We start from the raw sequence: 26,278 nt of genomic DNA, 5'->3' as shown, positions 1-26,278 counted from the left end.
GCTTGTTCCTTGGCAAGACGCCTAACACCAGGCTGACTTACCTTCCCAGGGTTACTATTAGGCTTAGGCCTAGGGCTAGGATTTTTAAAACTAGGAAGCCCTTAGCTCCAGGCACACTGCAGCTGTTCAAGGCATCCCAAGGGGAGTACAAAAGTGCAACAACATGGCAGCTTTCACAGCTTTTTCCTTGGCACCATCCCTATACCTAGGCTGATTTATCTGCCTAGGGTTAGGGTTAGGGTTCAGCCTAGGGCTTGGATTTCTTTAACCAGGAAGCCCTGAGTTCCAGGCTTACTTCATCTGCCAAAGGCATCCCAAAGGGAGTGCAGAAGTGCCACAACATGGCTGCTTTCACGGCTTTTCCCTTAGGAAGAACCCTAATACCCGGCTGATTTACCTTCCTAGGGTTACTGTTAGGCTTAGGCCTAGGACTTTTAAAACCAGGAAGCCCTGGGCTCCAGGCACACTGCAGCTGCAAAAGGCATCCCAAGGAGAGCGCAAAAGTGACGCAACTTGGCTGCCACCACTGATATTTCCATGAGACCATCCCGAACCATAGGCTGATTTTCCTTCCTAGGGTTAAGGTTTGAGTTACGCCTAGGGTAAGGGTTCTATTAACCAGAAAGCCCTGAGTTCCAAGAACACAGCAGCTGCGAAGGACTAGCCAAGAAGAGCGCAAAAGTACCACAACATGCCTGCCTCCACAGCTTTTTCCTTGGGGACATGCCTAATTCCTGGCTGATTTGCCTTTCTCGTCATAGGGTTGGGGTTCGGCCTAGGGCTAGGATTTTTAAAAGCAGGAAGCCCTGAGTTCCAGGCACACTGGAGCTGTGAAAGGCATCCAAAAGGGAGTGCAGAAGTGCCACAACATGGCTGCTTTCACGGCTTGTTCCTTGGCAAGACGCCTAACACCAGGCTGACTTACCTTCCCAGGGTTACTATTAGGCTTAGGCCTAGGGCTAGGATTTTTAAAACTAGGAAGCCCTTAGCTCCAGGCACACTGCAGCTGTTCAAGGCATCCCAAGGGGAGTACAAAAGTGCAACAACATGGCAGCTTTCACAGCTTTTTCCTTGGCACCATCCCTATACCTAGGCTGATTTATCTGCCTAGGGTTAGGGTTAGGGTTCAGCCTAGGGCTTGGATTTCTTTAACCAGGAAGCCCTGAGTTCCAGGCTTACTTCATCTGCCAAAGGCATCCCAAAGGGAGTGCAGAAGTGCCACAACATGGCTGCTTTCATGGCTTTTCCCTTAGGAAGAACCCTAATACCCGGCTGATTTACCTTCCTAGGGTTACTGTTAGGCTTAGGCCTAGGACTTTTAAAACCAGGAAGCCCTGGGCTCCAGGCACACTGCAGCTGCAAAAGGCATCCCAAGGAGAGCGCAAAAGTGACGCAACTTGGCTGCCACCACTGATATTTCCATGAGACCATCCCGAACCATAGGCTGATTTTCCTTCCTAGGGTTAAGGTTTGAGTTACGCCTAGGGTAAGGGTTCTATTAACCAGCAAGCCCTGAGTTCCAAGAACACAGCAGCTGCGAAGGACTAGCCAAGAAGAGCGCAAAAGTACCACAACATGCCTGCCTCCACAGCTTTTTCCTTGGGGACATGCCTAATTCCTGGCTGATTTGCCTTTCTCGTCTTAGGGTTGGGGTTCGGCCTAGGGCTAGGATTTTTAAAATCAGGAAGCCCTGAGTTCCAGGCACACTGGAGCTGTGAAAGGCATCCAAAAGGGAGTGCAAAAGTGCCACAACATGGCTGCTTTCACGGCTTTTTCCTTGGCAAGAAGCCTAACATCAGGCTGATTTACTTTCCCAGGGTTACTGTTAGGCTTAGGCCTAGGGCTAGGATTTTTGAAACTAGGAAGCCCTTAGCTCCAGGCACACTGCAGCTGTTCAAGGCATCCCAAGGGGAGTACAAAAGTGCAACAACATGGCAGCTTTCACAGCTTTTTCCTTGGCACCATCCCTATACCTAGGCTGATTTATCTGCCTAGGGTTAGGGTTAGGGTTCAGCCTAGGGCTTGGATTTCTTTAACCAGGAAGCCCTGAGTTCCAGGCTTACTTCATCTGCCAAAGGCATCCCAAAGGGAGTGCAGAAGTGCCACAACATGGCTGCTTTCACGGCTTTTTCCTTGGCAAGAAGCCTAACATCAGGCTGATTTACTTTCCCAGGGTTACTGTTAGGCTTAGGCCTAGGGCTAGGATTTTTGAAACTAGGAAGCCCTTAGCTCCAGGCACACTGCAGCTGTTCAAGGCATCCCAAGGGGAGTACAAAAGTGCAACAACATGGCAGCTTTCACAGCTTTTTCCTTGGCACCATCCCTATACCTGGGCTGATTTATCTGCCTAGGGTTAGGGTTAGGGTTCAGCCTAGGGCTTGAATTTTTTTTACCAGGAAGCCCTGAGTTCCAGGCTTACTTCATCTGCCAAAGGCATCCCAAAGGGAGTGCAGAAGTGCCACAACATGGCTGCTTTCACGGCTTTTCCCTTAGGAAGAACCCTAATACCCGGCTGATTTACCTTCCTAGGGTTACTGTTAGGCTTAGGCCTAGGACTTTTAAAACCAGGAAGCCCTGGGCTCCAGGCACACTGCAGCTGCGAAAGGCATCCCAAGGGGAGCGCAAAAGTGACGCAACTTGGCTGCCACCACTGATATTTCCATGAGACCATCCCGAACCATAGGCTGATTTTCCTTCCTAGGGTTAAGGTTTGAGTTACGCCTAGGGTAAGGGTTCTATTAACCAGAAAGCCCTGAGTTCCAAGAACACAGCAGCTGCGAAGGACTAGCCAAGAAGAGCGCAAAAGTACCACAACATGCCTGCCTCCACAGCTTTTTCCTTGGGGACATGCCTAATTCCTGGCTGATTTGCCTTTCTCGTCTTAGGGTTGGGGTTCGGCCTAGGGCTAGGATTTTTAAAAGCAGGAAGCCCTGAGTTCCAGGCACACTGGAGCTGTGAAAGGCATCCAAAAGGGAGTGCAAAAGTGCCACAACATGGCTGCTTTCACGGCTTTTTCCTTGGCAAGAAGCCTAACATCAGGCTGATTTACCTTCCCAGGGTTACTGTTAGGCTTAGGCCTAGGGCTAGGATTTTTGAAACTAGGAAGCCCTTAGCTCCAGGCACACTGCAGCTGTTCAAGGCATCCCAAGGGGAGTACAAAAGTGCAACAACATGGCAGCTTTCACAGCTTTTTCCTTGGCAAGAAGCCTAACACCAGGCTGATTTACTTTCCCAGGGTTACTGTTAGGCTTAGGCCTAGGGCTAGGATTTTTGAAACTAGGAGGCCCTTAGCTCCAGGCACACTGCAGCTGTTCAAGGCATCCCAAGGGGAGTACAAAAGTGCAACAACATGGCAGCTTTCACAGCTTTTTCCTAGGCAAGAAGCCTAACACCAGGCTGATTTACTTTCCCAGGGTTACTGTTAGGCTTAGGCCTAGGGCTAGGATTTTTGAAACTAGGAAGCCCTTAGCTCCAGGCACACTGCAGCTTTTCAAGGCATCCCAAGGGGAGTACAAAAGTGCAACAACATGGCAGCTTTCACAGCTTTTTCCTTGGCACCATCCCTATACCTAGGCTGATTTATCTGCCTAGGGTTAGGGTTAGGGTTCAGCCTAGGGCTTGGATTTCTTTAACCAGGAAGCCCTGAGTTCCAGGCTTACTTCATCTGCCAAAGGCATCCCAAAGGGAGTGCAGAAGTGCCACAACATGGCTGCTTTCACGGCTTTTTCCTTGGCAAGAAGCCTAACATAAGGCTGATTTACCTTCCCAGGGTTACTGTTAGGCTTAGGCCTAGGGCTAGGATTTTTGAAACTAGGAAGCCCTTAGCTCCAGGCACACTGCAGCTGTTCAAGGCATCCCAAGGGGACTACAAAAGTGCAACAACATGGCTGCTTTCACGGCTTTTCCCTTAGGAAGAACCCTAATACCCGGCTGATTTACCTTCCTAGGGTTACTGTGAGGCTTAGGCCTAGGACTTTTAAAACCAGGAAGCCCTGGGCTCCAGGCACACTGCAGCTGCGAAAGGCATCCCAAGGGGAGCGCAAAAGTGACGCAACTTGGCTGCCACCACTGATATTTCCATGAGACCATCCCGAACCATAGGTTGATTTTCCTTCCTAGGGTTAAGGTTTGAGTTACGCCTAGGGTAAGGGTTCTATTAACCAGAAAGCCCTGAGTTCCAAGAACACAGCAGCTGCGAAGGACTAGCCAAGAAGAGCGCAAAAGTACCACAACATGCCTGCCTCCACAGCTTTTTCCTTGGGGACATGCCTAATTCCTGGCTGATTTGCCTTTCTCATCATAGGGTTGGGGTTCGGCCTAGGGCTAGGATTTTTAAAATCAGGAAGCCCTGAGTTCCAGGCACACTGGAGCTGTGAAAGGCATCCAAAAGGGAGTGCAAAAGTGCCACAACATGGCTGCTTTCACGGCTTTTTCCTTGGCAAGAAGCCTAACATCAGGCTGATTTACTTTCCCAGGGTTACTGTTAGGCTTAGGCCTAGGGCTAGGATTTTTGAAACTAGGAAGCCCTTAGCTCCAGGCACACTGCAGCTGTTCAAGGCATCCCAAGGGGAGTACAAAAGTGCAACAACATGGCAGCTTTCACAGCTTTTTCCTTGGCACCATCCCTATACCTAGGCTGATTTATCTGCCTAGGGTTAGGGTTAGGGTTCAGCCTAGGGCTTGGATTTCTTTAACCAGGAAGCCCTGAGTTCCAGGCTTACTTCATCTGCCAAAGGCATCCCAAAGGGAGTGCAGAAGTGCCACAACATGGCTGCTTTCACGGCTTTTCCCTTAGGAAGAACCCTAATACCCGGCTGATTTACCTTCCTAGGGTTACTGTTAGGCTTAGGCCTAGGACTTTTAAAACCAGGAAGCCCTGGGCTCCAGGCACACTGCAGCTGTGAAAGGCATCCCAAGGGGAGCGCAAAAGTGACGCAACTTGGCTGCCACCACTGATATTTCCATGAGACCATCCCGAACCATAGGATGATTTTCCTTCCTAGCGTTAAGGTTTGAGTTACGCCTAGGGTAAGGGTTCTATTAACCAGAAAGCCCTGAGTTCCAAGAACACAGCAGCTGCGAAGGACTAGCCAAGAAGAGCGCAAAAGTACCACAACATGCCTGCCTCCACAGCTTTTTCCTTGGGGACATGCCTAATTCCTGGCTGATTTGCCTTTCTCGTCTTAGGGTTGGGGTTCGGCCTAGGGCTAGGATTTTTAAAATCAGGAAGCCCTGAGTTCCAGGCACACTGGAGCTGTGAAAGGCATCCAAAAGGGAGTGCAAAAGTGCCACAACATGGCTGCTTTCACGGCTTTTTCCTTGGCAAGAAGCCTAACATCAGGCTGATTTACTTTCCCAGGGTTACTGTTAGGCTTAGGCCTAGGGCTAGGATTTTTGAAACTAGGAAGCCCTTAGCTCCAGGCACACTGCAGCTGTTCAAGGCATCCCAAGGGGAGTACAAAAGTGCAACAACATGGCAGCTTTCACAGCTTTTTCCTTGGCACCATCCCTATACCTAGGCTGATTTATCTGCCTAGGGTTAGGGTTAGGGTTCAGCCTAGGGCTTGGATTTCTTTAACCAGGAAGCCCTGAGTTCCAGGCTTACTTCATCTGCCAAAGGCATCCCAAAGGGAGTGCAGAAGTGCCACAACATGGCTGCTTTCACGGCTTTTACCTTGGCAAGAAGCCTAACATCAGGCTGATTTACTTTCCCAGGGTTACTGTTAGGCTTAGGCCTAGGGCTAGGATTTTTGAAACTAGGAAGCCCTTAGCTCCAGTCACACTGCAGCTGCGAAAGGCATCCAAAGGGGAGCGCAAAAGTGACGCAACTTGGCTGCCACCACTGATATTTCCATGAGACCATCCCGAACCATAGGCTGATTTTCCTTCCTAGGGTTAAGGTTTGAGTTACGCCTAGGGAAAGGGTTCTATTAACCAGAAAGCCCTGAGTTCCAAGAACACAGCAGCTGCGAAGGACTAGCCAAGAAGAGCGCAAAAGTACCACAACATGCCTGCCTCCACAGCTTTTTCCTTGGGGACATGCCTAATTCCTGGCTGATTTGCCTTTCTCGTCATAGGGTTGGGGTTCGGCCTAGGGCTAGGATTTTTAAAAGCAGGAAGCCCTGAGTTCCAGGCACACTGCAGCTGTGAAAGGCATCCAAAAGGGAGTGCAGAAGTGCCACAACATGGCTGCTTTCACGGCTTGTTCCTTGGCAAGACGCCTAACACCAGGCTGACTTACCTTCCCAGGGTTACTATTAGGCTTAGGCCTAGGGCTACGATTTTTAAAACTAGGAAGCCCTTAGCTCCAGGCACACTGCAGCTGTTCAAGGCATCCCAAGGGGAGTACAAAAGTGCAACAACATGGCAGCTTTCACAGCTTTTTCCTTGGCACCATCCCTATACCTAGGCTGATTTATCTGCCTAGGGTTAGGGTTAGGGTTCAGCCTAGGGCTTGAATTTCTTTAACCAGGAAGCCCTGAGTTCCAGGCTTACTTCATCTGCCAAAGGCATCCCAAAGGGAGTGCAGAAGTGCCACAACATGGCTGCTTTCACGGCTTTTCCCTTAGGAAGAACCCTAATACCCGGCTGATTTACCTTCCTAGGGTTACTGTTAGGCTTAGGCCTAGGACTTTTAAAACCAGGAAGCCCTGGGCTCCAGGCACACTGCAGCTGTGAAAGGCATCCCAAGGGGAGCGCAAAAGTGACGCAACTTGGCTGCCACCACTGATATTTCCATGAGACCATCCCGAACCATAGGTTGATTTTCCTTCCTAGGGTTAAGGTTTGAGTTACGCCTAGGGTAAGGGTCTATTAACCAGAAAGCCCTGAGTTCCAAGAACACAGCAGCTGCGAAGGACTACCCAAGAAGAGCGCAAAAGTACCACAACATGCCTGCCTCCACAGCTTTTTCCTTGGGGACATGCCTAATTCCTGGCTGATTTGCCTTTCTCGTCATAGGGTTGCGGTTCGGCCTAGGGCCAGGATTTTTAAAAGCAGGAAGCCCTGAGTTCCAGGCACACTGCAGCTGTGAAAGGCATCCAAAAGGGAGTGCAAAAGTGCCACAACATGGCTGCTTTCACGGCTTTTTCCTTGGCAAGAAGCCTAACACCAGGCTGATTTACTTTCCCAGGGTTACTGTTAGGCTTAGGCCTAGGGCTAGGATTTTTGAAACTAGGAGGCCCTTAGCTCCAGGCACACTGCAGCTGTTCAAGGCATCCCAAGGGGAGTACAAAAGTGCAACAACATGGCAGCTTTCACAGCTTTTTCCTTGGCAAGAAGCCTAACACCAGGCTGATTTACTTTCCCAGGGTTACTGTTAGGCTTAGGCCTAGGGCTAGGATTTTTGAAACTAGGAAGCCCTTAGCTCCAGGCACACTGCAGCTGTTCAAGGCATCCCAAGGGGAGTACAAAAGTGCAACAACATGGCAGCTTTCACAGCTTTTTCCTTGGCACCATCCCTATACCTAGGCTGATTTATCTGCCTAGGGTTAGGGTTAGGGTTCAGCCTAGGGCTTGGATTTCTTTAACCAGGAAGCCCTGAGTTCCAGGCTTACTTCATCTGCCAAAGGCATCCCAAAGGGAGTGCAGAAGTGCCACAACATGGCTGCTTTCACGGCTTTTTCCTTGGCAAGAAGCCTAACATAAGGCTGATTTACCTTCCTAGGGTTACTGTTAGGCTTAGGCCTAGGGCTAGGATTTTTGAAACTAGGAAGCCCTTAGCTCCAGGCACACTGCAGCTGTTCAAGGCATCCCAAGGGGACTACAAAAGTGCAACAACATGGCTGCTTTCACGGCTTTTCCCTTAGGAAGAGCCCTAATACCCGGCTGATTTACCTTCCTAGGGTTACTGTTAGGCTTAGGCCTAGGACTTTTAAAACCAGGAAGCCCTGGGCTCCAGGCACACTGCAGCTGCGAAAGGCATCCAAAGGGGAGCGCAAAAGTGACGCAACTTGGCTGCCACCACTGATATTTCCATGAGACCATCCCGAACCATAGGTTGATTTTCCTTCCTAGGGTTAAGGTTTGAGTTACGCCTAGGGTAAGGGTTCTATTAACCAGAAAGCCCTGAGTTCCAAGAACACAGCAGCTGCGAAGGACTAGCCAAGAAGAGCGCAAAAGTACCACAACATGCCTGCCTCCACAGCTTTTTCCTTGGGGACATGCCTAATTCCTGGCTGATTTGCCTTTCTCGTCATAGGGTTGGGGTTCGGCCTAGGGCTAGGATTTTTAAAATCAGGAAGCCCTGAGTTCCAGGCACACTGGAGCTGTGAAAGGCATCCAAAAGGGAGTGCAAAAGTGCCACAACATGGCTGCTTTCACGGCTTTTTCCTTGGCAAGAAGCCTAACATCAGGCTGATTTACTTTCCCAGGGTTACTGTTAGGCTTAGGCCTAGGGCTAGGATTTTTGAAACTAGGAAGCCCTTAGCTCCAGGCACACTGCAGCTGTTCAAGGCATCCCAAGGGGAGTACAAAAGTGCAACAACATGGCAGCTTTCACAGCTTTTTCCTTGGCACCATCCCTATACCTAGGCTGATTTATCTGCCTAGGGTTAGGGTTAGGCTTCAGCCTAGGGCTTGGATTTCTTTAACCAGGAAGCCCTGAGTTCCAGGCTTACTTCATCTGCCAAAGGCATCCCAAAGGGAGTGCAGAAGTGCCACAACATGGCTGCTTTCACGGCTTTTTCCTTGGCAAGAAGCCTAACATCAGGCTGATTTACTTTCCCAGGGTTACTGTTAGGCTTAGGCCTAGGGCTAGGATTTTTGAAACTAGGAAGCCCTTAGCTCCAGGCACACTGCAGCTGTTCAAGGCATCCCAAGGGGAGTACAAAAGTGCAACAACATGGCAGCTTTCACAGCTTTTTCCTTGGCACCATCCCTATACCTGGGCTGATTTATCTGCCTAGGGTTAGGGTTAGGGTTCAGCCTAGGGCTTGAATTTTTTTTACCAGGAAGCCCTGAGTTCCAGGCTTACTTCATCTGCCAAAGGCATCCCAAAGGGAGTGCAGAAGTGCCACAACATGGCTGCTTTCACGGCTTTTCCCTTAGGAAGAACCCTAATACCCGGCTGATTTACCTTCCTAGGGTTACTGTGAGGCTTAGGCCTAGGACTTTTAAAACCAGGAAGCCCTGGGCTCCAGGCACACTGCAGCTGCAAAAGGCATCCCAAGGGGAGCGCAAAAGTGACGCAACTTGGCTGCCACCACTGATATTTCCATGAGACCATCCCGAACCATAGGTTGATTTTCCTTCCTAGGGTTAAGGTTTGAGTTACGCCTAGGGTAAGGGTCTATTAACCAGAAAGCCCTGAGTTCCAAGAACACAGCAGCTGCGAAGGACTACCCAAGAAGAGCGCAAAAGTACCACAACATGCCTGCCTCCACAGCTTTTTCCTTGGGGACATGCCTAATTCCTGGCTGATTTGCCTTTCTCGTCTTAGGGTTGCGGTTCGGCCTAGGGCTAGGATTTTTAAAAGCAGGAAGCCCTGAGTTCCAGGCACACTGGAGCTGTGAAAGGCATCCAAAAGGGAGTGCAAAAGTGCCACAACATGGCTGCTTTCACGGCTTTTTCCTTGGCAAGAAGCCTAACACCAGGCTGATTTGCCTTCCCAGGGTTACTGTTAGGCTTAGGCCTAGGGCTAGGATTTTTAAAACTAGGAAGCCCTGGGCTCCAGGCACACTGCAGCTGTTCAAGGCATCCCAAGGGGAGTACAAAAGTGCAACAACATGGCAGCTTTCACAGCTTTTTCCTTGGCACCATCCCTATACCTAGGCTGATTTATCTGCCTAGGGTTAGGGTTAGGGTTCAGCCTAGGGCTTGAATTTTTTTTAACCAGGAAGCCCTGAGTTCCAGGCTTACTTCATCTGCCAAAGGCATCCCAAAGGGAGTGCAGAAGTGCCACAACATGGCTGCTTTCACGGCTTTTCCCTTAGGAAGAGCCCTAATACCCGGCTGATTTACCTTCCTAGGGTTACTGTTAGGCTTAGGCCTAGGACTTTTAAAACCAGGAAGCCCTGGGCTCCAGGCACACTGCAGCTGCAAAAGGCATCCCAAGGGGAGCGCAAAAGTGACGCAACTTGGCTGCCACCACTGATATTTCCATGAGACCATCCCGAACCATAGGTTGATTTTCCTTCCTAGGGTTAAGGTTTGAGTTACGCCTAGGGTAAGGGTCTATTAACCAGAAAGCCCTGAGTTCCAAGAACACAGCAGCTGCGAAGGACTAGCCAAGAAGAGCGCAAAAGTACCACAACATGCCTGCCTCCACAGCTTTTTCCTTGGGGACATGCCTAATTCCTGGCTGATTTGCCTTTCTCGTCTTAGGGTTGCGGTTCGGCCTAGGGCTAGGATTTTTAAAAGCAGGAAGCCCTGAGTTCCAGGCACACTGGAGCTGTGAAAGGCATCCAAAAGGGAGTGCAAAAGTGCCACAACATGGCTGCTTTCACGGCTTTTTCCTTGGCAAGAAGCCTAACACCAGGCTGATTTGCCTTCCCAGGGTTACTGTTAGGCTTAGGCCTAGGGCTAGGATTTTTGAAACTAGGAAGCCCTGGGCTCCAGGCACACTGCAGCTGTTCAAGGCATCCCAAGGGGAGTACAAAAGTGCAACAACATGGCAGCTTTCACAGCTTTTTCCTTGGCACCATCCCTATACCTAGGCTGATTTATCTGCCTAGGGTTAGGGTTAGGCTTCAGCCTAGGGCTTGAATTTTTTTTAACCAGGAAGCCCTGAGTTCCAGGCTTACTTCATCTGCCAAAGGCATCCCAAAGGGAGTGCAGAAGTGCCACAACATGGCTGCTTTCACGGCTTTTCCCTTAGGAAGAACCCTAATACCCGGCTGATTTACCTTCCTAGGGTTACTGTTAGGCTTAGGCCTAGGACTTTTAAAACCAGGAAGCCCTGGGCTCCAGGCACACTGCAGCTGCAAAAGGCATCCCAAGGAGAGCGCAAAAGTGACGCAACTTGGCTGCCACCACTGATATTTCCATGAGACCATCCCGAACCATAGGCTGATTTTCCTTCCTAGGGTTAAGGTTTGAGTTACGCCTAGGGTAAGGGTTCTATTAACCAGCAAGCCCTGAGTTCCAAGAACACAGCAGCTGCGAAGGACTAGCCAAGAAGAGCGCAAAAGTACCACAACATGCCTGCCTCCACAGCTTTTTCCTTGGGGACATGCCTAATTCCTGGCTGATTTGCCTTTCTCGTCTTAGGGTTGGGGTTCGGCCTAGGGCTAGGATTTTTAAAATCAGGAAGCCCTGAGTTCCAGGCACACTGGAGCTGTGAAAGGCATCCAAAAGGGAGTGCAAAAGTGCCACAACATGGCTGCTTTCACGGCTTTTTCCTTGGCAAGAAGCCTAACATCAGGCTGATTTACTTTCCCAGGGTTACTGTTAGGCTTAGGCCTAGGGCTAGGATTTTTGAAACTAGGAAGCCCTTAGCTCCAGGCACACTGCAGCTGTTCAAGGCATCCCAAGGGGAGTACAAAAGTGCAACAACATGGCAGCTTTCACAGCTTTTTCCTTGGCACCATCCCTATACCTAGGCTGATTTATCTGCCTAGGGTTAGGGTTAGGGTTCAGCCTAGGGCTTGGATTTCTTTAACCAGGAAGCCCTGAGTTCCAGGCTTACTTCATCTGCCAAAGGCATCCCAAAGGGAGTGCAGAAGTGCCACAACATGGCTGCTTTCACGGCTTTTACCTTGGCAAGAAGCCTAACATCAGGCTGATTTACTTTCCCAGGGTTACTGTTAGGCTTAGGCCTAGGGCTAGGATTTTTGAAACTAGGAAGCCCTTAGCTCCAGTCACACTGCAGCTGCGAAAGGCATCCAAAGGGGAGCGCAAAAGTGACGCAACTTGGCTGCCACCACTGATATTTCCATGAGACCATCCCGAACCATAGGCTGATTTTCCTTCCTAGGGTTAAGGTTTGAGTTACGCCTAGGGAAAGGGTTCTATTAACCAGAAAGCCCTGAGTTCCAAGAACACAGCAGCTGCGAAGGACTAGCCAAGAAGAGCGCAAAAGTACCACAACATGCCTGCCTCCACAGCTTTTTCCTTGGGGACATGCCTAATTCCTGGCTGATTTGCCTTTCTCGTCATAGGGTTGGGGTTCGGCCTAGGGCTAGGATTTTTAAAAGCAGGAAGCCCTGAGTTCCAGGCACACTGCAGCTGTGAAAGGCATCCAAAAGGGAGTGCAGAAGTGCCACAACATGGCTGCTTTCACGGCTTGTTCCTTGGCAAGACGCCTAACACCAGGCTGACTTACCTTCCCAGGGTTACTATTAGGCTTAGGCCTAGGGCTACGATTTTTAAAACTAGGAAGCCCTTAGCTCCAGGCACACTGCAGCTTTTCAAGGCATCCCAAGGGGAGTACAAAAGTGCAACAACATGGCAGCTTTCACAGCTTTTTCCTTGGCACCATCCCTATACCTAGGCTGATTTATCTGCCTAGGGTTAGGGTTAGGGTTCAGCCTAGGGCTTGGATTTCTTTAACCAGGAAGCCCTGAGTTCCAGGCTTACTTCATCTGCCAAAGGCATCCCAAAGGGAGTGCAGAAGTGCCACAACATGGCTGCTTTCACGGCTTTTTCCTTGGCAAGAAGCCTAACATAAGGCTGATTTACCTTCCCAGGGTTACTGTTAGGCTTAGGCCTAGGGCTAGGATTTTTGAAACTAGGAAGCCCTTAGCTCCAGGCACACTGCAGCTGTTCAAGGCATCCCAAGGGGACTACAAAAGTGCAACAACATGGCTGCTTTCACGGCTTTTCCCTTAGGAAGAACCCTAATACCCGGCTGATTTACCTTCCTAGGGTTACTGTGAGGCTTAGGCCTAGGACTTTTAAAACCAGGAAGCCCTGGGCTCCAGGCACACTGCAGCTGCGAAAGGCATCCCAAGGGGAGCGCAAAAGTGACGCAACTTGGTTGCCACCACTGATATTTCCATGAGACCATCCCGAACCATAGGTTGATTTTCCTTCCTAGGGTTAAGGTTTGAGTTACGCCTAGGGTAAGGGTTCTATTAACCAGAAAGCCCTGAGTTCCAAGAACACAGCAGCTGCGAAGGACTAGCCAAGAAGAGCGCAAAAGTACCACAACATGCCTGCCTCCACAGCTTTTTCCTTGGGGACATGCCTAATTCCTGGCTGATTTGCCTTTCTCATCATAGGGTTGGGGTTCGGCCTAGGGCTAGGATTTTTAAAATCAGGAAGCCCTGAGTTCCAGGCACACTGGAGCTGTGAAAGGCATCCAAAAGGGAGTGCAAAAGTGCCACAACATGGCTGCTTTCACGGCTTTTTCCTTGGCAAGAAGCCTAACATCAGGCTGATTTACTTTCCCAGGGTTACTGTTAGGCTTAGGCCTAGGGCTAGGATTTTTGAAACTAGGAAGCCCTTAGCTCCAGGCACACTGCAGCTGTTCAAGGCATCCCAAGGGGAGTACAAAAGTGCAACAACATGGCAGCTTTCACAGCTTTTTCCTTGGCACCATCCCTATACCTAGGCTGATTTATCTGCCTAGGGTTAGGGTTAGGGTTCAGCCTAGGGCTTGGATTTCTTTAACCAGGAAGCCCTGAGTTCCAGGCTTACTTCATCTGCCAAAGGCATCCCAAAGGGAGTGCAGAAGTGCCACAACATGGCTGCTTTCACGGCTTTTCCCTTAGGAAGAACCCTAATACCCGGCTGATTTACCTTCCTAGGGTTACTGTTAGGCTTAGGCCTAGGACTTTTAAAACCAGGAAGCCCTGGGCTCCAGGCACACTGCAGCTGTGAAAGGCATCCCAAGGGGAGCGCAAAAGTGACGCAACTTGGCTGCCACCACTGATATTTCCATGAGACCATCCCGAACCATAGGATGATTTTCCTTCCTAGCGTTAAGGTTTGAGTTACGCCTAGGGTAAGGGTTCTATTAACCAGAAAGCCCTGAGTTCCAAGAACACAGCAGCTGCGAAGGACTAGCCAAGAAGAGCGCAAAAGTACCACAACATGCCTGCCTCCACAGCTTTTTCCTTGGGGACATGCCTAATTCCTGGCTGATTTGCCTTTCTCGTCTTAGGGTTGGGGTTCGGCCTAGGGCTAGGATTTTTAAAATCAGGAAGCCCTGAGTTCCAGGCACACTGGAGCTGTGAAAGGCATCCAAAAGGGAGTGCAAAAGTGCCACAACATGGCTGCTTTCACGGCTTTTTCCTTGGCAAGAAGCCTAACATCAGGCTGATTTACTTTCCCAGGGTTACTGTTAGGCTTAGGCCTAGGGCTAGGATTTTTGAAACTAGGAAGCCCTGGGCTCCAGGCACACTGCAGCTGTTCAAGGCATCCCAAGGGGAGTACAAAAGTGCAACAACATGGCAGCTTTCACAGCTTTTTCCTTGGCACCATCCCTATACCTAGGCTGATTTATCTGCCTAGGGTTAGGGTTAGGGTTCAGCCTAGGGCTTGGATTTCTTTAACCAGGAAGCCCTGAGTTCCAGGCTTACTTCATCTGCCAAAGGCATCCCAAAGGGAGTGCAGAAGTGCCACAACATGGCTGCTTTCACGGCTTTTACCTTGGCAAGAAGCCTAACATCAGGCTGATTTACTTTCCCAGGGTTACTGTTAGGCTTAGGCCTAGGGCTAGGATTTTTGAAACTAGGAAGCCCTTAGCTCCAGTCACACTGCAGCTGCGAAAGGCATCCAAAGGGGAGCGCAAAAGTGACGCAACTTGGCTGCCACCACTGATATTTCCATGAGACCATCCCGAACCATAGGCTGATTTTCCTTCCTAGGGTTAAGGTTTGAGTTACGCCTAGGGAAAGGGTTCTATTAACCAGAAAGCCCTGAGTTCCAAGAACACAGCAGCTGCGAAGGACTAGCCAAGAAGAGCGCAAAAGTACCACAACATGCCTGCCTCCACAGCTTTTTCCTTGGGGACATGCCTAATTCCTGGCTGATTTGCCTTTCTCGTCATAGGGTTGGGGTTCGGCCTAGGGCTAGGATTTTTAAAAGCAGGAAGCCCTGAGTTCCAGGCACACTGCAGCTGTGAAAGGCATCCAAAAGGGAGTGCAGAAGTGCCACAACATGGCTGCTTTCACGGCTTGTTCCTTGGCAAGACGCCTAACACCAGGCTGACTTACCTTCCCAGGGTTACTATTAGGCTTAGGCCTAGGGCTACGATTTTTAAAACTAGGAAGCCCTTAGCTCCAGGCACACTGCAGCTGTTCAAGGCATCCCAAGGGGAGTACAAAAGTGCAACAACATGGCAGCTTTCACAGCTTTTTCCTTGGCACCATCCCTATACCTAGGCTGATTTATCTGCCTAGGGTTAGGGTTAGGGTTCAGCCTAGGGCTTGAATTTCTTTAACCAGGAAGCCCTGAGTTCCAGGCTTACTTCATCTGCCAAAGGCATCCCAAAGGGAGTGCAGAAGTGCCACAACATGGCTGCTTTCACGGCTTTTCCCTTAGGAAGAACCCTAATACCCGGCTGATTTACCTTCCTAGGGTTACTGTTAGGCTTAGGCCTAGGACTTTTAAAACCAGGAAGCCCTGGGCTCCAGGCACACTGCAGCTGTGAAAGGCATCCCAAGGGGAGCGCAAAAGTGACGCAACTTGGCTGCCACCACTGATATTTCCATGAGACCATCCCGAACCATAGGTTGATTTTCCTTCCTAGGGTTAAGGTTTGAGTTACGCCTAGGGTAAGGGTCTATTAACCAGAAAGCCCTGAGTTCCAAGAACACAGCAGCTGCGAAGGACTACCCAAGAAGAGCGCAAAAGTACCACAACATGCCTGCCTCCACAGCTTTTTCCTTGGGGACATGCCTAATTCCTGGCTGATTTGCCTTTCTCGTCATAGGGTTGCGGTTCGGCCTAGGGCCAGGATTTTTAAAAGCAGGAAGCCCTGAGTTCCAGGCACACTGCAGCTGTGAAAGGCATCCAAAAGGGAGTGCAAAAGTGCCACAACATGGCTGCTTTCACGGCTTTTTCCTTGGCAAGAAGCCTAACACCAGGCTGATTTACTTTCCCAGGGTTACTGTTAGGCTTAGGCCTAGGGCTAGGATTTTTGAAACTAGGAGGCCCTTAGCTCCAGGCACACTGCAGCTGTTCAAGGCATCCCAAGGGGAGTACAAAAGTGCAACAACATGGCAGCTTTCACAGCTTTTTCCTTGGCAAGAAGCCTAACACCAGGCTGATTTACTTTCCCAGGGTTACTGTTAGGCTTAGGCCTAGGGCTAGGATTTTTGAAACTAGGAAGCCCTTAGCTCCAGGCACACTGCAGCTGTTCAAGGCATCCCAAGGGGAGTACAAAAGTGCAACAACATGGCAGCTTTCACAGCTTTTTCCTTGGCACCATCCCTATACCTAGGCTGATTTATCTGCCTAGGGTTAGGGTTAGGGTTCAGCCTAGGGCTTGGATTTCTTTAACCAGGAAGCCCTGAGTTCCAGGCTTACTTCATCTGCCAAAGGCATCCCAAAGGGAGTGCAGAAGTGCCACAACATGGCTGCTGTCACGGCTTTTTCCTTGGCAAGAAGCCTAACATCAGGCTGATTTACTTTCCCAGGGTTACTGTTAGGCTTAGGCCTAGGGCTAGGATTTTTGAAACTAGGAAGCCCTTAGCTCCAGGCACACTGCAGCTTTTCAAGGCATCCCAAGGGGAGTACAAAAGTGCAACAACATGGCAGCTTTCACAGCTTTTTCCTTGGCACCATCCCTATACCTAGGCTGATTTATCTGCCTAGGGTTAGGGTTAGGGTTCAGCCTAGGGCTTGGATTTCTTTAACCAGGAAGCCCTGAGTTCCAGGCTTACTTCATCTGCCAAAGGCATCCCAAAGGGAGTGCAGAAGTGCCACAACATGGCTGCTTTCACGGCTTTTTCCTTGGCAAGAAGCCTAACATAAGGCTGATTTACCTTCCCAGGGTTACTGTTAGGCTTAGGCCTAGGGCTAGGATTTTTGAAACTAGGAAGCCCTTAGCTCCAGGCACACTGCAGCTGTTCAAGGCATCCCAAGGGGACTACAAAAGTGCAACAACATGGCTGCTTTCACGGCTTTTCCCTTAGGAAGAGCCCTAATACCCGGCTGATTTACCTTCCTAGGGTTACTGTTAGGCTTAGGCCTAGGACTTTTAAAACCAGGAAGCCCTGGGCTCCAGGCACACTGCAGCTGCGAAAGGCATCCAAAGGGGAGCGCAAAAGTGACGCAACTTGGCTGCCACCACTGATATTTCCATGAGACCATCCCGAACCATAGGTTGATTTTCCTTCCTAGGGTTAAGGTTTGAGTTACGCCTAGGGTAAGGGTTCTATTAACCAGAAAGCCCTGAGTTCCAAGAACACAGCAGCTGCGAAGGACTAGCCAAGAAGAGCGCAAAAGTACCACAACATGCCTGCCTCCACAGCTTTTTCCTTGGGGACATGCCTAATTCCTGGCTGATTTGCCTTTCTCGTCATAGGGTTGGGGTTCGGCCTAGGGCTAGGATTTTTAAAATCAGGAAGCCCTGAGTTCCAGGCACACTGGAGCTGTGAAAGGCATCCAAAAGGGAGTGCAAAAGTGCCACAACATGGCTGCTTTCACGGCTTTTTCCTTGGCAAGAAGCCTAACATCAGGCTGATTTACTTTCCCAGGGTTACTGTTAGGCTTAGGCCTAGGGCTAGGATTTTTGAAACTAGGAAGCCCTTAGCTCCAGGCACACTGCAGCTGTTCAAGGCATCCCAAGGGGAGTACAAAAGTGCAACAACATGGCAGCTTTCACAGCTTTTTCCTTGGCACCATCCCTATACCTAGGCTGATTTATCTGCCTAGGGTTAGGGTTAGGGTTCAGCCTAGGGCTTGGATTTCTTTAACCAGGAAGCCCTGAGTTCCAGGCTTACTTCATCTGCCAAAGGCATCCCAAAGGGAGTGCAGAAGTGCCACAACATGGCTGCTTTCACGGCTTTTTCCTTGGCAAGAAGCCTAACATCAGGCTGATTTACTTTCCCAGGGTTACTGTTAGGCTTAGGCCTAGGGCTAGGATTTTTGAAACTAGGAAGCCCTTAGCTCCAGGCACACTGCAGCTGTTCAAGGCATCCCAAGGGGAGTACAAAAGTGCAACAACATGGCAGCTTTCACAGCTTTTTCCTTGGCACCATCCCTATACCTGGGCTGATTTATCTGCCTAGGGTTAGGGTTAGGGTTCAGCCTAGGGCTTGAATTTTTTTTACCAGGAAGCCCTGAGTTCCAGGCTTACTTCATCTGCCAAAGGCATCCCAAAGGGAGTGCAGAAGTGCCACAACATGGCTGCTTTCACGGCTTTTCCCTTAGGAAGAACCCTAATACCCGGCTGATTTACCTTCCTAGGGTTACTGTTAGGCTTAGGCCTAGGACTTTTAAAACCAGGAAGCCCTGGGCTCCAGGCACACTGCAGCTGCAAAAGGCATCCCAAGGGGAGCGCAAAAGTGACGCAACTTGGCTGCCACCACTGATATTTCCATGAGACCATCCCGAACCATAGGTTGATTTTCCTTCCTAGGGTTAAGGTTTGAGTTACGCCTAGGGTAAGGGTCTATTAACCAGAAAGCCCTGAGTTCCAAGAACACAGCAGCTGCGAAGGACTACCCAAGAAGAGCGCAAAAGTACCACAACATGCCTGCCTCCACAGCTTTTTCCTTGGGGACATGCCTAATTCCTGGCTGATTTGCCTTTCTCGTCTTAGGGTTGCGGTTCGGCCTAGGGCTAGGATTTTTAAAAGCAGGAAGCCCTGAGTTCCAGGCACACTGGAGCTGTGAAAGGCATCCAAAAGGGAGTGCAAAAGTGCCACAACATGGCTGCTTTCACGGCTTTTTCCTTGGCAAGAAGCCTAACACCAGGCTGATTTGCCTTCCCAGGGTTACTGTTAGGCTTAGGCCTAGGGCTAGGATTTTTAAAACTAGGAAGCCCTGGGCTCCAGGCACACTGCAGCTGTTCAAGGCATCCCAAGGGGAGTACAAAAGTGCAACAACATGGCAGCTTTCACAGCTTTTTCCTTGGCACCATCCCTATACCTAGGCTGATTTATCTGCCTAGGGTTAGGGTTAGGGTTCAGCCTAGGGCTTGAATTTTTTTTAACCAGGAAGCCCTGAGTTCCAGGCTTACTTCATCTGCCAAAGGCATCCCAAAGGGAGTGCAGAAGTGCCACAACATGGCTGCTTTCACGGCTTTTCCCTTAGGAAGAGCCCTAATACCCGGCTGATTTACCTTCCTAGGGTTACTGTTAGGCTTAGGCCTAGGACTTTTAAAACCAGGAAGCCCTGGGCTCCAGGCACACTGCAGCTGCAAAAGGCATCCCAAGGGGAGCGCAAAAGTGACGCAACTTGGCTGCCACCACTGATATTTCCATGAGACCATCCCGAACCATAGGTTGATTTTCCTTCCTAGGGTTAAGGTTTGAGTTACGCCTAGGGTAAGGGTCTATTAACCAGAAAGCCCTGAGTTCCAAGAACACAGCAGCTGCGAAGGACTAGCCAAGAAGAGCGCAAAAGTACCACAACATGCCTGCCTCCACAGCTTTTTCCTTGGGGACATGCCTAATTCCTGGCTGATTTGCCTTTCTCGTCTTAGGGTTGCGGTTCGGCCTAGGGCTAGGATTTTTAAAAGCAGGAAGCCCTGAGTTCCAGGCACACTGGAGCTGTGAAAGGCATCCAAAAGGGAGTGCAAAAGTGCCACAACATGGCTGCTTTCACGGCTTTTTCCTTGGCAAGAAGCCTAACACCAGGCTGATTTGCCTTCCCAGGGTTACTGTTAGGCTTAGGCCTAGGGCTAGGATTTTTGAAACTAGGAAGCCCTGGGCTCCAGGCACACTGCAGCTGTTCAAGGCATCCCAAGGGGAGTACAAAAGTGCAACAACATGGCAGCTTTCACAGCTTTTTCCTTGGCACCATCCCTATACCTAGGCTGATTTATCTGCCTAGGGTTAGGGTTAGGCTTCAGCCTAGGGCTTGAATTTTTTTTAACCAGGAAGCCCTGAGTTCCAGGCTTACTTCATCTGCCAAAGGCATCCCAAAGGGAGTGCAGAAGTGCCACAACATGGCTGCTTTCACGGCTTTTCCCTTAGGAAGAACCCTAATACCCGGCTGATTTACCTTCCTAGGGTTACTGTTAGGCTTAGGCCTAGGACTTTTAAAACCAGGAAGCCCTGGGCTCCAGGCACACTGCAGCTGCAAAAGGCATCCCAAGGAGAGCGCAAAAGTGACGCAACTTGGCTGCCACCACTGATATTTCCATGAGACCATCCCGAACCATAGGCTGATTTTCCTTCCTAGGGTTAAGGTTTGAGTTACGCCTAGGGTAAGGGTTCTATTAACCAGCAAGCCCTGAGTTCCAAGAACACAGCAGCTGCGAAGGACTAGCCAAGAAGAGCGCAAAAGTACCACAACATGCCTGCCTCCACAGCTTTTTCCTTGGGGACATGCCTAATTCCTGGCTGATTTGCCTTTCTCGTCTTAGGGTTGGGGTTCGGCCTAGGGCTAGGATTTTTAAAATCAGGAAGCCCTGAGTTCCAGGCACACTGGAGCTGTGAAAGGCATCCAAAAGGGAGTGCAAAAGTGCCACAACATGGCTGCTTTCACGGCTTTTTCCTTGGCAAGAAGCCTAACATCAGGCTGATTTACTTTCCCAGGGTTACTGTTAGGCTTAGGCCTAGGGCTAGGATTTTTGAAACTAGGAAGCCCTTAGCTCCAGGCACACTGCAGCTGTTCAAGGCATCCCAAGGGGAGTACAAAAGTGCAACAACATGGCAGCTTTCACAGCTTTTTCCTTGGCACCATCCCTATACCTAGGCTGATTTATCTGCCTAGGGTTAGGGTTAGGGTTCAGCCTAGGGCTTGGATTTCTTTAACCAGGAAGCCCTGAGTTCCAGGCTTACTTCATCTGCCAAAGGCATCCCAAAGGGAGTGCAGAAGTGCCACAACATGGCTGCTTTCACGGCTTTTACCTTGGCAAGAAGCCTAACATCAGGCTGATTTACTTTCCCAGGGTTACTGTTAGGCTTAGGCCTAGGGCTAGGATTTTTGAAACTAGGAAGCCCTTAGCTCCAGTCACACTGCAGCTGCGAAAGGCATCCAAAGGGGAGCGCAAAAGTGACGCAACTTGGCTGCCACCACTGATATTTCCATGAGACCATCCCGAACCATAGGCTGATTTTCCTTCCTAGGGTTAAGGTTTGAGTTACGCCTAGGGAAAGGGTTCTATTAACCAGAAAGCCCTGAGTTCCAAGAACACAGCAGCTGCGAAGGACTAGCCAAGAAGAGCGCAAAAGTACCACAACATGCCTGCCTCCACAGCTTTTTCCTTGGGGACATGCCTAATTCCTGGCTGATTTGCCTTTCTCGTCATAGGGTTGGGGTTCGGCCTAGGGCTAGGATTTTTAAAAGCAGGAAGCCCTGAGTTCCAGGCACACTGCAGCTGTGAAAGGCATCCAAAAGGGAGTGCAGAAGTGCCACAACATGGCTGCTTTCACGGCTTGTTCCTTGGCAAGACGCCTAACACCAGGCTGACTTACCTTCCCAGGGTTACTATTAGGCTTAGGCCTAGGGCTACGATTTTTAAAACTAGGAAGCCCTTAGCTCCAGGCACACTGCAGCTGTTCAAGGCATCCCAAGGGGAGTACAAAAGTGCAACAACATGGCAGCTTTCACAGCTTTTTCCTTGGCACCATCCCTATACCTAGGCTGATTTATCTGCCTAGGGTTAGGGTTAGGGTTCAGCCTAGGGCTTGAATTTCTTTAACCAGGAAGCCCTGAGTTCCAGGCTTACTTCATCTGCCAAAGGCATCCCAAAGGGAGTGCAGAAGTGCCACAACATGGCTGCTTTCACGGCTTTTCCCTTAGGAAGAACCCTAATACCCGGCTGATTTACCTTCCTAGGGTTACTGTTAGGCTTAGGCCTAGGACTTTTAAAACCAGGAAGCCCTGGGCTCCAGGCACACTGCAGCTGTGAAAGGCATCCAAAGGGGAGCGCAAAAGTGACGCAACTTGGCTGCCACCACTGATATTTCCATGAGACCATCCCGAACCATAGGTTGATTTTCCTTCCTAGGGTTAAGGTTTGAGTTACGCCTAGGGTAAGGGTCTATTAACCAGAAAGCCCTGAGTTCCAAGAACACAGCAGCTGCGAAGGACTACCCAAGAAGAGCGCAAAAGTACCACAACATGCCTGCCTCCACAGCTTTTTCCTTGGGGACATGCCTAATTCCTGGCTGATTTGCCTTTCTCGTCATAGGGTTGCGGTTCGGCCTAGGGCCAGGATTTTTAAAAGCAGGAAGCCCTGAGTTCCAGGCACACTGCAGCTGTGAAAGGCATCCAAAAGGGAGTGCAAAAGTGCCACAACATGGCTGCTTTCACGGCTTTTTCCTTGGCAAGAAGCCTAACATCAGGCTGATTTACTTTCCCAGGGTTACTGTTAGGCTTAGGCCTAGGGCTAGGATTTTTGAAACTAGGAGGCCCTTAGCTCCAGGCACACTGCAGCTGTTCAAGGCATCCCAAGGGGAGTACAAAAGTGCAACAACATGGCAGCTTTCACAGCTTTTTCCTTGGCAAGAAGCCTAACACCAGGCTGATTTACTTTCCCAGGGTTACTGTTAGGCTTAGGCCTAGGGCTAGGATTTTTGAAACTAGGAAGCCCTTAGCTCCAGGCACACTGCAGCTGTTCAAGGCATCCCAAGGGGAGTACAAAAGTGCAACAACATGGCAGCTTTCACAGCTTTTTCCTTGGCACCATCCCTATACCTAGGCTGATTTATCTGCCTAGGGTTAGGGTTAGGGTTCAGCCTAGGGCTTGGATTTCTTTAACCAGGAAGCCCTGAGTTCCAGGCTTACTTCATCTGCCAAAGGCATCCCAAAGGGAGTGCAGAAGTGCCACAACATGGCTGCTTTCACGGCTTTTTCCTTGGCAAGAAGCCTAACATAAGGCTGATTTACCTTCCCAGGGTTACTGTTAGGCTTAGGCCTAGGGCTAGGATTTTTGAAACTAGGAAGCCCTTAGCTCCAGGCACACTGCAGCTGTTCAAGGCATCCCAAGGGGACTACAAAAGTGCAACAACATGGCTGCTTTCACGGCTTTTCCCTTAGGAAGAACCCTAATACCCGGCTGATTTACCTTCCTAGGGTTACTGTTAGGCTTAGGCCTAGGACTTTTAAAACCAGGAAGCCCTGGGCTCCAGGCACACTGCAGCTGCGAAAGGCATCCAAAGGGGAGCGCAAAAGTGACGCAACTTGGCTGCCACCACTGATATTTCCATGAGACCATCCCGAACCATAGGTTGATTTTCCTTCCTAGGGTTAAGGTTTGAGTTACGCCTAGGGTAAGGGTTCTATTAACCAGAAAGCCCTGAGTTCCAAGAACACAGCAGCTGCGAAGGACTAGCCAAGAAGAGCGCAAAAGTACCACAACATGCCTGCCTCCACAGCTTTTTCCTTGGGGACATGCCTAATTCCTGGCTGATTTGCCTTTCTCATCATAGGGTTGGGGTTCGGCCTAGGGCTAGGATTTTTAAAATCAGGAAGCCCTGAGTTCCAGGCACACTGGAGCTGTGAAAGGCATCCAAAAGGGAGTGCAAAAGTGCCACAACATGGCTGCTTTCACGGCTTTTTCCTTGGCAAGAAGCCTAACATCAGGCTGATTTACTTTCCCAGGGTTACTGTTAGGCTTAGGCCTAGGGCTAGGATTTTTGAAACTAGGAAGCCCTTAGCTCCAGGCACACTGCAGCTGTTCAAGGCATCCCAAGGGGAGTACAAAAGTGCAACAACATGGCAGCTTTCACAGCTTTTTCCTTGGCACCATCCCTATACCTAGGCTGATTTATCTGCCTAGGGTTAGGGTTAGGGTTCAGCCTAGGGCTTGGATTTCTTTAACCAGGAAGCCCTGAGTTCCAGGCTTACTTCATCTGCCAAAGGCATCCCAAAGGGAGTGCAGAAGTGCCACAACATGGCTGCTTTCACGGCTTTTTCCTTGGCAAGAAGCCTAACATCAGGCTGATTTACTTTCCCAGGGTTACTGTTAGGCTTAGGCCTAGGGCTAGGATTTTTGAAACTAGGAAGCCCTTAGCTCCAGGCACACTGCAGCTGTTCAAGGCATCCCAAGGGGAGTACAAAAGTGCAACAACATGGCAGCTTTCACAGCTTTTTCCTTGGCACCATCCCTATACCTGGGCTGATTTATCTGCCTAGGGTTAGGGTTAGGGTTCAGCCTAGGGCTTGAATTTTTTTTACCAGGAAGCCCTGAGTTCCAGGCTTACTTCATCTGCCAAAGGCATCCCAAAGGGAGTGCAGAAGTGCCACAACATGGCTGCTTTCACGGCTTTTCCCTTAGGAAGAACCCTAATACCCGGCTGATTTACCTTCCTAGGGTTACTGTTAGGCTTAGGCCTAGGACTTTTAAAACCAGGAAGCCCTGGGCTCCAGGCACACTGCAGCTGCAAAAGGCATCCCAAGGGGAGCGCAAAAGTGACGCAACTTGGCTGCCACCACTGATATTTCCATGAGACCATCCCGAACCATAGGTTGATTTTCCTTCCTAGGGTTAAGGTTTGAGTTACGCCTAGGGTAAGGGTCTATTAACCAGAAAGCCCTGAGTTCCAAGAACACAGCAGCTGCGAAGGACTACCCAAGAAGAGCGCAAAAGTACCACAACATGCCTGCCTCCACAGCTTTTTCCTTGGGGACATGCCTAATTCCTGGCTGATTTGCCTTTCTCGTCTTAGGGTTGCGGTTCGGCCTAGGGCTAGGATTTTTAAAAGCAGGAAGCCCTGAGTTCCAGGCACACTGGAGCTGTGAAAGGCATCCAAAAGGGAGTGCAAAAGTGCCACAACATGGCTGCTTTCACGGCTTTTTCCTTGGCAAGAAGCCTAACACCAGGCTGATTTGCCTTCCCAGGGTTACTGTTAGGCTTAGGCCTAGGGCTAGGATTTTTAAAACTAGGAAGCCCTGGGCTCCAGGCACACTGCAGCTGTTCAAGGCATCCCAAGGGGAGTACAAAAGTGCAACAACATGGCAGCTTTCACAGCTTTTTCCTTGGCACCATCCCTATACCTAGGCTGATTTATCTGCCTAGGGTTAGGGTTAGGGTTCAGCCTAGGGCTTGAATTTTTTTTAACCAGGAAGCCCTGAGTTCCAGGCTTACTTCATCTGCCAAAGGCATCCCAAAGGGAGTGCAGAAGTGCCACAACATGGCTGCTTTCACGGCTTTTCCCTTAGGAAGAGCCCTAATACCCGGCTGATTTACCTTCCTAGGGTTACTGTTAGGCTTAGGCCTAGGACTTTTAAAACCAGGAAGCCCTGGGCTCCAGGCACACTGCAGCTGCAAAAGGCATCCCAAGGGGAGCGCAAAAGTGACGCAACTTGGCTGCCACCACTGATATTTCCATGAGACCATCCCGAACCATAGGTTGATTTTCCTTCCTAGGGTTAAGGTTTGAGTTACGCCTAGGGTAAGGGTCTATTAACCAGAAAGCCCTGAGTTCCAAGAACACAGCAGCTGCGAAGGACTAGCCAAGAAGAGCGCAAAAGTACCACAACATGCCTGCCTCCACAGCTTTTTCCTTGGGGACATGCCTAATTCCTGGCTGATTTGCCTTTCTCGTCTTAGGGTTGCGGTTCGGCCTAGGGCTAGGATTTTTAAAATCAGGAAGCCCTGAGTTCCAGGCACACTGGAGCTGTGAAAGGCATCCAAAAGGGAGTGCAAAAGTGCCACAACATGGCTGCTTTCACGGCTTTTTCCTTGGCAAGAAGCCTAACACCAGGCTGATTTGCCTTCCCAGGGTTACTGTTAGGCTTAGGCCTAGGGCTAGGATTTTTAAAACTAGGAAGCCCTGGGCTCCAGGCACACTGCAGCTGTTCAAGGCATCCCAAGGGGAGTACAAAAGTGCAACAACATGGCAGCTTTCACAGCTTTTTCCTTGGCACCATCCCTATACCTAGGCTGATTTATCTGCCTAGGGTTAGGGTTAGGCTTCAGCCTAGGGCTTGAATTTTTTTTAACCAGGAAGCCCTGAGTTCCAGGCTTACTTCATCTGCCAAAGGCATCCCAAAGGGAGTGCAGAAGTGCCACAACATGGCTGCTTTCACGGCTTTTCCCTTAGGAAGAACCCTAATACCCGGCTGATTTACCTTCCTAGGGTTACTGTTAGGCTTAGGCCTAGGACTTTTAAAACCAGGAAGCCCTGGGCTCCAGGCACACTGCAGCTGCAAAAGGCATCCCAAGGAGAGCGCAAAAGTGACGCAACTTGGCTGCCACCACTGATATTTCCATGAGACCATCCCGAACCATAGGCTGATTTTCCTTCCTAGGGTTAAGGTTTGAGTTACGC

The sequence above is a fragment of the Ammospiza caudacuta genome, chromosome 20 (genome assembly GCF_027887145.1).
Source record: "Ammospiza caudacuta isolate bAmmCau1 chromosome 20, bAmmCau1.pri, whole genome shotgun sequence".
NCBI classification, from domain to species: Eukaryota; Metazoa; Chordata; class Aves; order Passeriformes; family Passerellidae; genus Ammospiza; species Ammospiza caudacuta.
Note: the sequence above shows the minus strand (reverse complement) of the source record.